Genomic DNA, 13,670 nt, shown 5'->3' with positions numbered 1-13,670 from the left:
GACGACACCTCATGCAGCAAGTGTCGACACTTGAGACAAAAAGGAAACAGCTCAGAATTTCATGTCATTGATGTCACATTGGCACCAAATTTCGCCACAATTCTGTCCAACTCCGCAGTAGATGCGTAACACGATCGGAAAGTTGTCGCAGCTCGCCTTAGCCACATTTCACTCCTTCTTTTGGCGTCTGTGCGATGGCCGTGAGAACCGTGAGGCCCAGCGCTGAAACACCGCGGTTTTCTATTGAGTGGTCGAGGAAAACATTACAGACAAAGCGCCGCTAAGAATCGGTACGAAAAGGCCTCAGTGGTGACATAAAGGGCATCAATGGAACCTCCCCTTTCCACCGGGCTTTGATTCCCACACGTTTCGCGGCCGAAAACGAAAGTTCGCAGTCCGATGATCAGCAGGTAGACTTCTTCACAATCTTTGATACTGTCGACACACACAATTGCATTTCGACGCTTCTCTAAGAACACTGTCGGGCTGCATCGCCGTTGAATCTGATCACACCCGCCTGGAGTGCAGGGAGACGGCAATTTTCTCTCGTGTACTGGTTGGAACCACTAAGGACGTTCCAAACCAGTCCATTAAATTTGACCGTGATCGAAAGCAGCTAAGGGTGCTCATGTTTTTCAGGGCTACTATGTGCCCTTCTGTGGCGTCATAATGGGGGGGATGCGACTCTTGCACCTGTACAGATAGGACCCGTGACGACGTCCTAGGCACCTGCAGACAGGCAATCCCTTTAACACTCTCCGATTCCGAATGGCCTACTATAAGACGACAAAGCTGCATTGAAGCGACGAAAGAGCAGCAACATACACTGCCTGCAGACGCCTCGGACTCTCGTCGCGTTTTTTGTCTGTACAGGTGCATTTTTAAAATTCTCAGTAAAGGTGGGAGGGGGGATCTTTCGCCATTTTATTCAAGAATATACCAATATCGCATCCCTCCATGATCACGCCACAAGAGGACCAAAATAGGAGCACTGAAAAATCGTAAACATCCTTAGTTCCTTTGGATCACGTTCATATTTCGTTGAATGGTTTTCAACAATCCCTAGTGGTTCCATCCTCTATACGAGACCAAAAAAAAAAAAAATGTGGTTTCCCTGCGCTCCAAACGGTTGCGATCACGGTCGATGTGGCAATGTTCTTAGAGGAGAGTCGAAACGCCTGAAGGCGTCAGCAGTGTAAAAGATTGTGGAAAACATTTTCTTGTTGCTCATCATACAGCGAACTTTCGTTTCCGACCTTGCAATTCGTGGAAATCAACGCCCCAGGAAAAGGGGTGGTTCCATTGACACCCCTTATGCCACCCACTACGGCCCTTTCGTGCTGATTCTTAGTGACCGTTTTTCTGTAATGTTTTCCTCGGCCACTCATAATAAACAGTGCGACTTCACCGCTAAGCGTCGGGATTCTCACCTCCATCGCAGAGGCGTCAAAAGAAAGGGTCAAACGTAGCTAAGACGAGCTATGATGACCTTCCGATCGAGTGACACGTTTACAGTGGAGTTTGGCAGACTTGTGGCGAAATTTGGTGCCAAAGTGACATCAATGACACACCCTACACCTGACATGAAATTCGGAGCTGTTTACTTTTTGTCTCAAGAGTCGACAGCTTGCTGTAAGAAGCGTCGTGGAACCCGAGGATGACGTCCTATGGCGACACACTCTTCCACCGTGACAGAGAAAAGCTGTCCGCACCTTGGAGCCAAATTTCAAACTAAAGTGTTGCAACGGGTTTCAAAAAGGTAATCCTTTCCCTATTTTGCGCAACGTAGGTTACATTCGAAGGTCAAAACTTACCTTAAAATACAATTAGCTTCTCCGAAAAAAATGAATATTTCCCGTATTTACACAGGGGATAACAGGAGTAGTAGCATCAGTAGAACTTTTTGTTGTAGTATTACTAAAACTAATACTAGAACTATTTCTTTTTCAACGTTTGTCGGTCGCTAAATGAAAACCATAGTAAAAATAAAAAATGTTTAATTTGCAACATTTAGCTACATATCTACATAGAAGCTGCTCCGACTTAAGTGTTCTGTCGTTAGGTGGGACTACTTTCCAACAGGATCGTCATAGAAGGTGTACGAATTCCGCCAATCCGCTACGCTGGTCTGGTGCTCGTTGTCTATGCCAAAATGCTGTGTTCATAGCCAGCGGTTCATATGAGGGAAGAGATGATAATCAGAGGGAGCCAAGTCCGCGGAGTATGGTGGATGATCACACACTTCACATCTTAAGCGCTATAGGAGCATCTTCGTTGCATCTGCAGCGTGCAGCGGAGAATTATCATGCAGAAGGAAACATCACAGTTACGTAATGTGGCCTGAATGATATCAGGCGAAATTCCTCAGTAACCACGCCACACTTTGTGGGAGGCATTACCTTTCTAGGCTTCTTTACGTGTTCACTGTGCACTCGGAGCCTGAATGTGCAACGCTATACAGTACTAAAGACGCTATGCATCGAGTCTGTATTAAGCCTTACCGGATTTTTACTGTGCTTTTGATTTCGTAACTGGCGGAGGTTGAAAGACACGGCAATTATAAATTATATCGGCTTACCACCAGAAACAAATACTTGTTGGGACACAGGTCATTTGACTTCTGTACAGCAAGTAATCAGCGGAAGAGGCTCTCTTTTGGTTGACGTCCATTATTCATTTCTTATTGGCTGTTTTGTTTGTGAAGTTAGACCTCTTACTGTCATTCTGTAGCACATGAAAGTTTCTCCTACATCGTTTTGATGTGCTGGTTCTAGAATGAGTATGTCGAGTGTTAATATTGTAAACAGTGAGATGATATTCCATTTTCGTACACTGGCTGTTTCCATGTTTATATAATTTGTAACGGATAATGGAGAAAGAATTTGAGCTGCAGGTTGCGAATTGTTCGATTACTTTTCCAATGAGAAAGCCTTTGTCATCAGCACAGGTTTTCAGTAAAGTTGTGAGAGCGCGTTGTCAGAGAATGATTAATAGGTTTTCTCGTGACTGAATTTCATCTACGTTTGTGTGATACTATGCTCCGTACTGATGTAAAATATCCTACTTGACCTTCATGTAAATGACGGACTCCTGAACATTCACACACCTTACTCGAGAACACTTGCGTCAGATGTGCATGAAAATGGGATAAGAATAGTAACTACTGTCTCGTGTATAGTACTATCTCTTGACATTTGATGTGATCCAACTAAAGTTATGTCCTGTAGGAGTGATGAGAATATCCCTATAAGAATTTTCTCTGTCTGTAACATCGTTCGAATAACACCACGTTTGTTCAAACATGTATTGCAATCGCACGTCTATGTAGAAGCTGGGTAACTTCTTTTGAACAACCGTTACGATAGTGGCACAATCTGTATGCTACGTAGATAAATAAAATTACCAAGATAATGTAATTTTTTTGATTTTTATCATCAGCAGACCAAGGGAAAATTTGAAATTAATCATTTTCGCGTGCAAGGGCTTGTCTTTCCCATTTCTGAATCAAGGTTCCTTATCTTACAGTGATATACAGGGTGTTACAAAAAGGTACGGCCAAACTTGAAGGAAACATTCCTCACATACAAAGAAAGAAAATATGTTATGTGGACATGTGTCTGGAAACGCTTACTTTCCATGTTAGAGCTCATTTTATTACTTCAGTTCAAATCAAATTAATCATGGAATGGAAGCACACAGCAACAGAACGTACCAGCGTGACTTCAAACACTTTGTTACAGGAAATGTTCAAAAAGTCCTCCGTTAGCGAGGATACGTGCATCCACCCTCCGTCGCATGGAATCCCTGATGCGGTGATGCAGCCCTGGAGAATGGCGTATTGCATCACAGCCATCCACAATACGAGCACGAAGAGTCTCTACATTTGGTACCGGGGATGCGTAGACAAGAGCTTTCAAATGCCCCCATAAATGAAAGTCAAGAGGGTTGAGGTCAGGAGAGCGTGGAGGCCATGGAATTGGTCCGCCTCTACCAATCCATCGGTCACCGAACCTGTTGTTGAGAAGCGTATGAACACTTCGACTGAAATGTGAAAGAGCTCCATCGTACATGAACCACATGTGTCGTACTTGTAAAGGCACATGTTCTAGCAGCACAGGTAGAGTATCCCGTATGAAATCATGATAACGTGCTCCACTGAGCGCAGGTGGAACAACATCGGGCCCAATCAAGACGTCACCAACAATGCCTGCCCAAACGTTCACAGAAAATCTGTGTTGATGACGTGATTGCACAATTGCGTGCGAATTCTCTTCAGCCCACACATGTTGATTGCGAAAAGTTACAATTTGATCACGTTGGAATGAAGTCTCATCCGTAAAGAGCACATTTGCACTCAAATGAGGATTGACACATTGTTGGATGAACCATTCACAGAAGTGTACCCGTGGAGGCCAATCAGCTGCTGATAGTGCCTGCACACGCTGTACATGGTACGGAAACAACTGGTTCTCCCGTAGCACTCTCCATACAGTGACGTGGTCAACGTTACCTTGTACAGCAGCAACTTCTCTGACGCTGACATTAGGGTTATCGTCAACTGCACGAAGAATTGCCTCGTCCATTGGAGGTGTCCTCGTCGTTCTTGGTCTTCCCCAGTCGCGAGTCACAGGCTGCAATGTTCCGTGCTCCCTAAGACGCCGATCAATTGCTTCGAATGTCTTCCTGTCGGGACATCTTCGTTCTGGAAATCTGTCTCGATACAAACGTACCGCGCGACGGCTATTGCCCCGTGCTAATCCATACACCAAATCGGCATCTGCCAACTCCGCATTTGTAAACATTGCACTGACTGCAAAACCACGTTCGTGATGAACAGTAGCCTGTTGATGCTACGTACTGATGTGCTTGATGCTAGTGCTGCAGAGCAATGAGTCGCATGTCAACACAAGCACCGAAGTCAACATTACCTTCCTTCAATTGGGCCAACTGACGGTGAACCAAGGAAGTACAGTACATACTGACGAAAATAAAATGAGCTCTAACATGGAAATTAAGCGTTTCCGGACACTTGTCCACATAACATCTTTTCTTTATTTGTGTGTGAGGAATGTTTCCTGAAAGTTTGGCCGTACCTTTTTGTAACAATCTGTATTGTCCTTCTCAATTGTTGCCGGAGTTTGTATTACCTTCACAGAAGCAACAAGTAGAATACACTCTAATGGTAATTCTGAACGTATATCCGTTTTACCTTGCATCACACTTTACGTATTAGCTATAGTTTTTTTTTCTAGAACTTGTACTAGATCATCAGAGAACGACATGTACGTTCGGACTTCAGGAAGTGCCGTCTCAAACTAAGACTATTGTACAACAAGAGTGGCGCATGGCCGCAGGAGAATACTGTTTCGGGCTTCCTGCAGGCGTATGGGTAACCGTGTGTCACTGAAATGTTGCAGCATTCGGAACTTACTCGAAAGTTGAATTACTTTGGACAGCACGATTCTTTTTGGCAACCACCTAAATTGCTCTCAGATTCACCGTGAAATTCTGGCGGTTTATGGACTAAATGCAATGTAGATTCCAGCCATAATGAAATGGTGCCAACAATTTGACCAAGGCCACAAAGATGTGGATGTTCCTGACGGGGAAAAATCCAGGTATTGAACTATGCGATTTCTTTATTTTCGGCAATCGGAAAGACCATACGGGGCAGAAAGAGATTTTCCAACGACGAGGCAGTTCAGACAGCGGTTTTCTAGTGACTCCGTGACCAACCACCGGTTTTATACCGTCGAGGAACTTAATTATTGGTAGAATGTTCCAACCGTTTTTTACAGAGACTTGGTGATTACACTGACAGGTAGTGTCATGTATATGCGTCACTTACAAGCGTAGTGCAGCACTGCATAAAAGAAGACTTGCTTTAATAATACCCAATTTACTCTTTGTAGTCACCTCATACATCGAGGGAATATGCTGTTGGGATTAACATTGTTCAGTTAGAGTTTTGTACCTTTCACTGACTAAGACCAACAAAAACAGAAATCGTTATATTCGAACCAGTAATATACGACTGCACTAATTAAGAAAACATATTTGTTTTATACTGTGAGGCTTGGAGAAGATTGGTTTTAGGCTACATCAATAACTTACGCTGAGGTGTGTTACGGAACATATTAAAGGTTTTACTTTACCGAAGTATGCGATACCCTCCAAATTCAACCAGTTTAACGAGTATTTATGATTATAGTAAAGTTATTGTGTATGATTGCATAACATGTCTCCATAAACAGTCAACCCATTAAATTATAATGAATAACTGACCCACACAAAAGTTAATATCACTTGATCACTGATGCAGCAAATATCATCATGTAAAAACACTAAGTTCATCTTAACTAATTAATATGAAATACGAAAAAAACTCACATATTTTGGATCTCCTAAAATAAAAATCACCCAGTGAAATCTATTTGTTCACTAGGACCGTTTTCACTCAGTATTCACGTAAACACTCCTATTTTAGACGAAAACCAATGTAATTCTTAATAATTCATGTTATTTACTTATTTATTTAAATTAGAGAGGTCAATTGACAAACTTCTAAAAAAAACTGCCTTTTTGTAACAAAGAATTATTCTGTCCAGTCAACAAATCTGTCTGTCATTTCAATAACCTGTTAAATTATGTCTCTCGATGTAAATTAATAACTTTTCTGCACAAATTACAATAACAGATGTACATGTGACTTGTAAACTATATCTCTTTTTAGTAGTTTTTTAACAAGGGTATAAATATAAGCAGCAAGAAGGGTTGGAGCGCAGGCGCAATGTCACTTTGGTAAAGTGTGTTTGTGTGTTGTTGTTTGAGGTGGATAAACAATGCAAAGAACATGTAAAAGAAATACTACTTTGTGTTGTGTCATTGTCTTTGGTGGACAGTGGATTTAAGATGGCCACCAGAGTAATAAATATTTGAAGTTTACATATTTGTTGCTTTCGCTCATTATTTATCATCAAAAGCACATCAAAAACACGGGACCTCATGTGTTTAACCCTAGACAACCAGATTTAGAGCCAGCATCAGCATCGAGACACAGCAGCGATCCAGCAAGCAGCAGCGATTACCACAATGCATTTTAATGGCGCCAACCTAACATCAAGTGCTAACAAGCTCAGTAAATGGGAGTGAAATAGTGTGATTATAGCAATATCTACGACTAGGACACTATTACAGGTGCCCAAACTACAAGGATAACAATATACTCATTCACAGGACGCTGCAGGAACGCCTACACAACGTATAAAAGGGCAGTGCATTAGTGGAGCTGTCATTTGAACTCAGGTGATTCATGTGAACAAGTTTCCAAAGTGACTATGGCTGCACGTCGGAAATTGACAGACTTTGAACGCGGAATGGCAGCTGGAGCTAGCCGTGTGGTACATTCTATTTTGGAAAGCGTTAGGGAATTCAATATTCCGAGATCCACACTGTCAAGGATGTGCCGAGAATACATAACGACCGAGAGCAGTGTCGTTTGCGTAGAGTTGTCAGTGCTAAGAGACAAGCAACCCTGTGTGCAATAACTGCATAAATCAGTGTGGGACGTACGACGAGCGATTCCATAGTGAGGCGAAAAGCTGCGAAATTTGGCGTTAATGGGCTATGGCAGCAGGGGACCGACGCAAGTGACCCGCCCGCAGCGCCTCTTTTGGGATCGTGACCATACTGGTTGGACCGAAGACGACTGGAAAACCACGGCCTGATCAGATGAGTCTCAATTTCAATCGGTAAGAACTGATGGTAGGGTACGAGTGTGGTGTAGACCCCACAAAGGCAGGGATCCATGTTGTGAACCAGGCACTGTGCAAGCTCGTGGTGGTTCCATAATGGAGTGGGCTGTGTTTACATGGAGTGGACTGGGTCAACAGATCCGACTGAACCGATCATAGACTGGAAATCGTTATGTTCGACTCCTTGGAGACTGTTTGCAGCCATTCATGGAATTCAAGTTCCCGAAAAACGACGGAATTTTTATAGATGATAATCCGCCAGGTCATCGAGTCACAATTGGACAGGATTGGTTTGAAGAACATTCTGTACAATTCGTGGGAACGATTTTGGCACTCAGATCGCCCAATATGAACCTCTCAAACGCTTATGAGACATAACCGAGAGGTCAGATTGTGCACAAAATCCTGCACCGACAACACTTTCGCAGTAGAGTATAGAGGCAGCAGGCCTCAGTGTTTCTGGAGGGCACTTCCAACGACTTGTTGAGTCCACGCCACGTCAAGCTGCTGCACTACTCCAGTCTAAAGGGGGTCCGACATGATATTGGGAGGTATTACAACGCCCTCAGTGACACTGTGACGAGAAGGAAGTGCTTCTCTGGGCAGTATCAGTAATGTGGTATGTTGCTGCTTCGGTAAGTCTCTCGTAGCACAGTAGTAGCTCTCAGTCGCCAGGTTCCATGTAGCTCAGGCTGTTCCAGCTCGTCGGCTCCGTTGTGAGCCGCGGAGCGCTCCCTACTCCAGGGAGCCGTGTCGCTCGCTGTGACCATTCAAGTGGGCCGGCACGCCGGCATGTGCCACGGCTGGCTGAGGCAGGCGGCAAGGCAGGCGTTTTGATGTGCCAGCTGCGTCTTACGAGATCGACAACCTCATACTCTTAGCTGCTCAGACGGGGTGACATACGATGTTCAGGAAATAAATAAGAAATAACTGTTTTACAAGAAATTGCATACTAAATTTATTGGGGTTCTGACATTTTCTTGTCATTACAAGATCGGAAATATCAGGCGTCAAAGTGTTCGCAGCGTTAATGCGGAGGATGGCCTTCATTGTTGCATCCTGAAGAAACGATCGTTCCTTACTTTTTACTCTTTTCATTGCCAAGAAAAGCTGCTCACAACAATACGTAGATCCAAACATTCACATGATCTGAGCGGCATTGTTGTGAAGCTTGGGAAATATTTTTTACTGTAATGAACGATACCATCGTGACAAATCCAACGTGTTTAGTACCTCTCTTTCAAAATAGTTGAATTTTGCGAGTCAATAATCTCCAATTGAAGTGACGATGACAAGTCATCGGGTGAAACTGAAAAAGGAGTGCTGAACACCTTAAGTTCCATTTCCAAACTAGTGAGGTCTCGGAATCGTGTTTCAAACGACGTGATGAGCTGCTTTAACTTTGCTTGGTAATCGCCGAAAGTAGTACCTTTTAAAGAAGCAAGACGATTGAAGAACGTTAAATGTCCATTACTCATCTGCCTCTCAAATAAACGTAGCTTTTCCATGAACGCTTTGATCTGGCCGTGCATGTCAACGATTAGCTGCCCTTTGCCTTGCAATGACAGATTTAAACTGTTCAGATACATAGTTATGTCAGCTAGGAACGCCAGGTCTGATATCCATTTCATATCTTTCAGACAACGTATTTCTTCCCGTTTCATTTCGAGAAAAAGGGATATTTCCTCACGAATGGCAAAGAAAACATCAAGAACTTTTCCCCGACTCAGCCAACGAACTATACTGTGGTAAGGTATATCCCCATACTCCGCTTCCATATCTTTCAGGAATCCTTTGAATTGGCGATGTTTCATACCGTGACGCCGCACAAAATTCACACACTTCGCTACATTTTTCATTACGCCACCTAGCTCTACTGTTTCAGCACACAGTGCCTCTTGGTAAATGAAACGATGAAGAGTCAAAATGTCTTTCCCGAATTCATCCCTGAGTTTATTTTTCAAACGAGAAGCAAAACCTCGGTGACGCCGGATCATTTGTGGTGCACTGTCTGTCGCTACAGAATGGAGCTTATCCCACAGCAAATTCATATTGTCCACTGATTCACTAACAACCTCAAAAGTGTCACGTCCTGTTGCGGTGTAATCGAGTGGTACCACATCCAAGAGTCCTTCAGTTACTTGCAGTTCCATGTCGACACCACGCACAAAGACTGCAAGCTGAGCACAGTCCGATATGTCGGTGCTTTCGTCAAGCGCTAGCGAAAATGTAACAAAGCTCTCCACCTTTTTCCTGAGCTGTGTCTCTAAATCCGCTGTCATGTCCAGGATTCGACGAGACATTGTTCGCTTCGACAGTTCAGTTGCCTGCACCTCCCTTAGAAACAAACATTCTGCGACTGCTACCATGCACGATTTTACGAGTGGTCCCACCGAAACGGCTTCCCACTCGTAGATATGATGTGAGCGACCCTGTAGCTTGCTCGAATTGCAGATTCAGTAGTGTTTTCTCCGCTCTCATTAACCTGAAAATTATAAACGCATTACAGACCACGAACTATGTTGCATGTTTTGATACCCTTCGTATTACGGAACCGTTTTTAAACTTACGTCCCCTGGTATGTCGTTTTTAAGCCTGGCTACCAGTTCTCTGCGTGCAACGCCTTCTACCTGATCGTAGTGCGCTGCGTGAAGACGTGTATAATGTTGTAGTATAATGTACCTCTTCGCAGAATTAAATACTTTATGACACACAAGACACTGCGGACGACCGTCCCTCTCAATGAATAGAAAGGTATCCTCCAACAGAGGTACAGGGCTCCCGCGGCTGGTCATAGCTGTCATTGAACACGGATTTATTGCGTCAGTTGCGGCTGCATGCGGCCAGGGGGCAGTGAGTTCGCTTTCCCCCTCCACGCTGGCTCCGAGCTGCCGCAGTGAGCGCTCCGGAGCGCTCCGGCTGCAGTGGAGTGTTTAGGGATGCAAGTTGTTAATTGTCAGCAACGTTTGAACTATACTTGTTTTAATACAGAAATTGCTTTCTCACACACGTCACGGAATCAGCGTTTGCAATATGGCGGCCGTGGACTACGCCATTATATTCGACCCTTTACAACACATTAACACAGTTTCCTGACTTTACATAATGATAGACACTACTCACGAAAGGTGGCGTTCTGATAACTAATAACTTCACTTTCTATGTTGTTTAACAGCTGAAATATGTACTCGCGGCCGTACTTTTATGGCCGCCCCAGTTACTCGACCGTGCGTTTTGAGTGGCTCCTTGCGATTGATTCGCCCTTTCTTCCCCAAGGACTTGACACAAAATCCTAGGAAGTTCTGGTCTTACGTTAAATCAGTAAGTGGCTCGAAACAGCATATCCAGACACTCCGGGATGATGATGGCATTGAAACAGAGGATGACACGCGTAAAGCTGAAATACTAAACACCTTTTTCCAAAGCTGTTTCACAGAGGAAGACCGCACTGCAGTTCCTTCTTTAAATCCTCGCACAAACGAAAGAATGGCTGAAATCGAAATAAGTGTCCAAGGAATAGAAAAGCAACTGGAATCACTCAACAGAGGAAAGTCCACTGGACCTGACGCGATACCAATTCGATTCTACACAGAGTACGCGAAAGAACTTGCCCCCCTTCTAACAGCCGTGTACCGCAAGTCTCTAGAGGAACGGAAGGTTCCAAATGATTGGAAAAGAGCACAGGTAGTCCCAGTCTTCAAGAATGGTCGTCGAGCAGATGCGCAAAACTATAGACCTATATCTCTGACGTCGATCTGTTGTAGAATTTTAGAACATGTTTTTTGCTCGAGTATCATGTCGTTTTTGGAAACCCAGAATCTACTATGTAGGAATCAACATGGATTCCGGAAACAGCGATCGTGTGAGACCCAACTCGCTTTATTTGTTCATGAGACCCAGAAAATATTAGATACAGGCTCCCAGGTAGATGCTATTTTCCTTGACTTCCGGAAGGCGTTCGATACAGTTCCGCACTGTCGCCTGATAAACAAAGTAAGAGCCTACGGAATATCAGACCAGCTGTGTGGCTGGATTGAAGAGTTTTTAGCAAACAGAACACAGCATGTTGTTATCAATGGAGAGACGTCTACAGACGTTAAACTAACCTCTGACGTGCCACAGGGGAGTGTTATGGGACCATTGCTTTTCACAATATATATAAATGACCTACTAGATAGTGTCGGAAGTTCCATGCGGCTTTTCGCGGATGTAGCTGTAGTATACAGAGAAGTTGCAGCATTAGAAAATTGTAGCGAAATGCAGGAAGATCTGCAGCGGATACGCACTTGGTGCGGGGATTGGCAACTGACCCTTAACATAGACAAATGTAATGTATTGCGAATACATAGAAAGAAGGATCCTTTATTGTATGATTATATGATAGCGGAACAAACACTGGTAGCAGTTACTTCTGTAAAATATCTGGGAGTATGCGTGTGGAACGATCTGAAGTGGAATGATCATATAAAATTAATTGTTGGTAAGGCGGGTACCAGGTTGAGATTCATTGGGAGAGTCCTTAGAAAATGTACTCCATTAACAAAGGAGGTGGCTTACAAAACACTCCTTTGACCTATACTGGAGTATTGCTCATCAGTGTGGGATCCGTACCCGATCGGGTTGACGGAGGAGATAGAGAAGATCCAAAGAAGAGCGGCGCGTTCGTCACAGGGTTATTTGGTAACCGTGATAGCGTTACGGAGATGTTTAACAAACTCAAGTGGCAGACTCTGCAAGAGAGGCGCTCTGCATCGCGGTGTAGCTTGCTCGCCAGGTTTTGAGAGGGTGCGTTTCTGGATGAGGTATCGAATATATTGCTTCTCCCTACTTATACCTCCCGAGGAGATCACGAATGTAAAAATAGAAAGATTAGAGCTCGCACGGAGGCTTTCAGACTGGAACAGGAAAGGGAGGTAATGACAGTGGCACGTAAAGTGCCCTCCGCCACACACCGTTGGGTGGCTTGCGGAGTATAAATGTAGATTTAGATGTAGATCTAGAGAGGTCGCCCCTTCCTCCCTCAGCCAATAAGGACACTTATCTCGTTTGCTACATATATATCCAAACTTTTAGCCAATGGGCGTTCAGATCGCTGTTGCTAGGCGGATCTGGCGTCACGTTTGCGGACATTGTGACGGAAGTTCGTTTCGGATTGGAAGATCCTACTCCCGAATAGTCGGATCTTGTCCCTACTAAGGTTGCACAACATTGCCTCCTATGATTTCATCACTAATGCTCCTTGCTGACGCTTAATTGCTAAATGTACATGTAGCCTGTCTGCTACTGAGCATTCCCGATCGCATAAATATGCATAATACTTGCCTTAAACACATGAAGGGAATGCACGTATGCATTACAGTATCCCATGATTTCTGTCACCTCAGTGTAATCTACACCTACATCTACATCCATTCTCCGCAAGCCACCTGACGGTGTGTGGCGGAGGGTACTTTGAGTACCTATCGGTTCTTACTTCTATTCCAGTCTCGTATTGTTCGTGGATAGAAAGATTGTCGGTATGCCTCTGTGTGGGCTCTAATCGCTCTGATTTTATCCCCATTGTCTCTTCGCGAGATATACGTAGGACGCAGCAATATACTGCTTGACTCATCCGTGAAGGTATGTTCTCGAAACTTCAACAGAAGCCCGTATCGAGCTACTGAGCGTCTCTCCTGCAGAGTCTTCCACTGCAGTTTATCTATCATCTCTGTGACGCTTTCGCTATTACTAAATGATCCTGTAACGAAGCGTGGTGCTCTCCGTTGGATCTTCCCTATCTCTTCTATCAACCCTATCTGGTACGGATCCCACACTGCTGAGCAGTATTCAAGCAGTGGGCGAACAAGTGTACTGTAACCTACTTCCTTTGGTTTTGGATTGCATTTCCTTAGGATTCTTCCAATGAATCTCAGTCTG

The 13,670-nt window shown here is 44.1% G+C and overlaps 1 protein-coding gene across 1 annotated transcript in view; it reads left to right on the top strand.

Moving 5' to 3' along the window:
* The window catches only part of LOC126161254 (reversion-inducing cysteine-rich protein with Kazal motifs-like), a 480,526-nt gene that overhangs the window by 387,296 nt on the left and 79,560 nt on the right, over positions 1 to 13,670 (top strand). The window lies entirely within an intron of this gene.

This window comes from Schistocerca cancellata, chromosome 2 (genome assembly GCF_023864275.1).
Source record: "Schistocerca cancellata isolate TAMUIC-IGC-003103 chromosome 2, iqSchCanc2.1, whole genome shotgun sequence".
NCBI lineage: Eukaryota > Metazoa > Arthropoda > Insecta > Orthoptera > Acrididae > Schistocerca > Schistocerca cancellata.
This window is presented reverse-complemented; position numbering and strand designations above follow the sequence as displayed.